Consider the following 5,274-nt stretch of genomic DNA (forward strand, 5'->3'; position numbering starts at 1 on the left):
AAGTCCACTTGGTGTCTGATGGATCCCCAACCCAATCACCTGCAAATTACAAGGTTTGTCTAGGCCAAAGTGGACCAAAAGATGGAGAATCTGGAGGAGAATCATCAACCTGTGAATGATGACTAGGAGAGCAAGGAGGTGAGTCCTCTGAATCACTCTTTGCATTAGAAGTGGACGTAGAAGACAGCTTAGGTGAATCTGACTCATTAGAAGATATGTCATGTATTCCAAGTGACTCCAATGTCAAAGTAGGAGTTAGAGAAGTGATGGTAAAGGGAGCTTGAAGGTCCCTCCTCAAACTGAACACTCCTCTCAATGAACAACTCATGTGTAGTCAGGTGGAGCAACCGATAACCCTTCGCACCATCAGGATAACCTACAAATATGCAAGGTCTGCTCTACAGATTCAAGGCCTTATGTTTCTCTACAAGAATGTGGGCCCATGCAGGAGAGCCAAAAACTCGAAAGTGCTTAACTGATGGTTTCCAACCGTTCCAAGCTTCAAAAGGAGTAACTCCCTTCAAGGCTCAGTGAGGAACACAATTTTGGATATAACAAGTATAGTTAATGACTTCTACCTAATACTGTGGTGCAAGAGATCTAGAGTTAATCATACAATTTGCCATTTCCTTCTTCCATTCTGCAACACCGTTCTGCTGAGGATTGTATGGAACTAAATGTTGTAAATCAATCCCCTTTGAAGTGCAAAATCTTTCAAACCAATGGTTGACATACTCACCACCATTGTCTGTGCACAAAACTTTGATGGCTTTCCCAGATTACTTCTCTACAAAAAATTTGAAGTCTTGAAAATGATCAAATACCTTTGACTTATGTTGTGTATCAAGAAAAGTCATTAATGAATGTGAGGATATATCGGGCCCTCCTAAAATAAGGATGCTAAAATGAACTAGCCAAATCACTGTGAATTAACTCTAGTATCTATGAAGCTCTCCATGCCTTACTTTTGTCAAACTTTTCTTTAGGATGCTTACTAAGAATGTAACCTTCGAAAACACTACCTAAGAACTGAATAGAAGGAAACCCTATGACCATGCTCTACTGGTTGAGCTAATGCAAATAGCAAAAGTTAAGATGGCCAAACTGCTCATGCCATAATTTACTCACATCATTAGAGTGAGTGAGCAAAATAGACGAAGGAGGATTAGGAACAAAGTGAGAAAATAGATAGTCGTGACTGATGATCTGCTCTTCCAACTACAACTGTAGAATCATTATGCAACTCACGTATTTCCACTAAATCAGGAGTGAACTCAACCCGCTTGCCTGAACCTATATGAGTGATCTGGTATACCGATAAGAGATTAGTTGATAATGAGGGTACACAAAAAATATCATGGAATGTGTCATCCCCCACATCAATAGACCCTCTGCCACACACCTCAACAGGAGTGTCATCACCCATCAAAATAGAAGGCATAGCACATGGCTTCAAGGATGCATTTTCTTCCTTAGATGAAGCCATGTGGTGTGAAGCACCTGAATCAAGAAACCAAGTGGATGGTGAGGAAGCAACTAAAACAAGGGCCTTGCCCTTTTCTTTCCCCTTGTTGTTTTCTTTTTCCTTGTTAGACCCTTCATTAGAACTTTGTTTGATAGACTCAGGACTATTGATATTATTCTTCTCAAGAATGTATGTCAAGTGATCAATTTGTTTCTTCAAACATTAATGTTCATCATGACCAAGTCTTTTACAATAGGCAAATTTGACCTTTTCTTTCTTAGGCTTATTGCCCTTGGAAGATGGGGTATCAATAGTTTCTTTTGAAGCAACCAATATCTAATCCTTCTTTTCCTCACTATTATTTTGTTTCTCATCCTTACTATTGTTGTTCCTACTTTGTCTTTTTTTTTCTTTTGTGCCTTGGTTAGCAGCCAAGGCATGTGACTTAGAGGACTTAAGAGTGCCCATCTGGATAAGCTTGTCCTATTCTCGAGTGAGATTGACAAAAAAATCATCTAAAGATGGCATGGTGAATTGAGTACCAAGTGCACCCTTAGTAGCATAAAAGGTAGAGACAAACACAGAATATTCTAAACTTAGCTTAGAGAGAATACTAAGAATTAGTTGTTGATCTTTCTTTTCAATTCCACATTGTTTTAACTGCAGCCTTAGTGACTTCAATTTATTGAAGAAATCCTGGATTGTGTTGAAATTGCTTGGACTTAAACTAATTAGTTCATTTTCCAACATATGACCCCTCATTGAATCTTGTGTGCCAAATAGTGTTTCTAGCTTTAACCATATTTTATTTGGTGTATTCAAAGATTCAATGTAAAATAGCAAATCATGAGAAATAGACAAACACAATGTTCCATATGCCTCATCACATTTCTTAAACCACTTAGGCTTATCTTCATCTTTATCAGGTTCAATTTCAAGTCCCATAGTTATCCTATTTAATCTATCGTTTCTTAAGTGAATTGTCATGCATGATTTCTACTCAAAGTAATTGTATGGAGTTAGGATGGGAATATTTGTTTGATCCATGATGAAGAAATGCCCAAAAAAAAAAAACCCAGCCACAACAATGCCCCCCCCCCCCCCCCCTTTTTACTCAATCAAAGAACCCCCCTCAAAAAAATATGATTTGGCACTTTATTTTAGTACGTTTACAACTACCACTAGAAAGAAATACTTAGTGGTCTTGATTTCAATGCATTACAAACCCTCATGAAGAGCATATGCTAAAAGTGAAACTTGGACATAATAATCAAGGAAACTAATAGCACCAATGTGATCTACTTGAAAAATTATGCACTTTCAAAAGAAGAGCCGCCTCGATACAAGGTCATATGAGAAAGTTATGATCCTCCAAAGTTTTCAAAATGAAAACTGTGCACAATCACGGTCAAGAATCTGCAATTTTTGAAAAATTTATGCATGAAAATCAAAAAATAACTCCACTAGTGGATAGAGCACAAAAAAAAAAGCCAAAGTCTTAATACGAATCGTCAAATCAAAGTTTGTATAAGCAAGAACGAGGCATTTGAAAACTACGTTCAAATCTGTGACTACCAACAGAGAGGGGTACAGCTGTAGCTTTCCGTGCGCGATTCTAAAAAATATATGGATTGCATGCAAAAACTAAAAGATATTCAGATGGTTTTTCTATGCTACAAACAAAACCCAAAAAGAGTTTTTCTTGTTGATGTATAGAAGATGTACTTGTAGTGTAAATTAGACACCTTTAACAATAAAAAACAGCCCCAACAACCAAGAAACGACCCTAGCAACCAAAAGATGGCATACAAATGTTGAATCAACTTCATAAGTCCATCAATGGCATGCTGGAACTTGCAATATTGATTAAAAATTCCAAATATGCAAGTTGGTTGTCAGATTTGAGATTGAAACCCCAGAGATTCAAAATGTGTTTGTCAAACTTTTCTAATTCTCAAGATCATCTAAAGATGCAAGAGAAGAGCATACTTCATTTTTCAAAAAACTACAATAAGATTTATTAGTCCCCCCCCTGAATCTCTCAAATAAGGAAACTAAAATCTACTCTTTCACATAGAAAAACTTTGATACCATGTTAGAATCTTGAAAGATTAATAACCTTGAAAACTAGTGCAAAGAATAGATATCTAAACTATGAATGCAAATGATACAAAACCAAAATAGCAACATAGAATTAGTCTCCAAGAGAGTAATGCTAATGTTGGAAGAAAAATAGCATTAAGAGGATGCAAAAGAAATTGATCACAAATACAAGTCAGGTAGCATGCTTATATAGACTAGGAAGCGGGAGAAGGTGGCAACACGACCAATGAGGAGCAACCATCTATCAGACTAAAGATAGCAAAGTATCTTCCTAAGATAGCTAATAGATGTTCACATGTAAGAAGGTGACACCTCACAACCACTTTCTAAATAAGATATGCTTTATTAACTTAAGCAAGATTATTAAGAGTGTAGGAAAAAATTAGCAATATAGGGAAAAATAAATAACCCACTAGGAAATAAAAAAAACTACACTACCACTAATAGAGCTCACTTCAGAAGAGTGAAAAATAGTAACTAAATGTAATTGGTGGTTTTTCCCAAATTGGGTTTCCATATTAAATCTTGGTGTCACTTGTGTTCATGTTATTTCTTTTATGTGTATGCAACTAATTTAATTAAGTTTAATCACAGTTAATATCTTAAGATCTGCATGTTTAGTACTTGTCGAGTAATACTTGATATTATAGTACTTGTCAAGTTACAACATATTGTTAGTGTTAATCAAGTGCTTGTGTGTTAAACAAGTAACATCAGTTCCAGCAGAGTTTATGTTTTGTATTGACATCTAAGGGATCTGGGATTATTTTTTAGTGGTAACTAATTCACCCCTCCCCTCTCAGTTACTCCTCTTATATTTCCAACAACGATATTCACCAATTATTCAAAAGATTTTGATTTTGTGTATACAAAAATGTGTCACACTTCTTTAAACTATTATACTCAAGAATACCCATGAAAGAGGGCACCTCAAGAGGTGTCTTGTAGCTCTCTATCTATGACATGAAAATGTGAAAGTATAGTATGGTGGTTGTCAAATGAACCAAAGTTATGCAACCCTTGCAAGGTGTGCCATAGAATGAGAGATTCAAAGAGTAGAGTCAATGAGTGCCAATATCCAAAAAACAATTATGAATGTAATGAAAATGCGAGCTAAACTAAATGAAATGCAAGCTAACAAAGAGAGTTACAAACAATGTTACACCGGCATAGGGGTGCGACGGTGCGGGGGGACATCGAGACAAGTTTTGGGTGGGGGAAAAAAGGGCCACAATTTGGGGACGGCGAGGGGTGCAGAGGAGGTAGGGGGTGGGGTTGCATAGTATACATATATGATTGAAAATGCTAATTATGAATTGATAGCTCATAATAACATACTAAATAAAATTAAATATAGAAAATTGAAATGTGATTCATGAACTATAAATTCAAACTTGAAACTTCATAACCATTACCAATGACCATTAAACTTAGTAAATTATAAATACTTAAACTTTTAAACATAATAATTATAATGAAAAATAAAAATACATACCATACATAGTACAGTGTACCATGTAAATCAACCATTGACTATCAAATTATCAAATGACAAAGATGAAAAATTCAAAATTCATTGTTCAAATATGATTAAAAAAAGTTTCCATGCTAAAAAAATAATAAAAAATAAAAGCAAAAAATATTTTTCACTTTTTATGCAACACACTGGATGCACCCCTTGCGCACCCCATGTGCACATGAGTGCG

Source organism: Cupressus sempervirens, chromosome 4 (genome assembly GCF_028749045.1).
Source record: "Cupressus sempervirens isolate cs-2001-9-10 chromosome 4, ASM2874904v1, whole genome shotgun sequence".
NCBI lineage: Eukaryota > Viridiplantae > Streptophyta > Pinopsida > Cupressales > Cupressaceae > Cupressus > Cupressus sempervirens.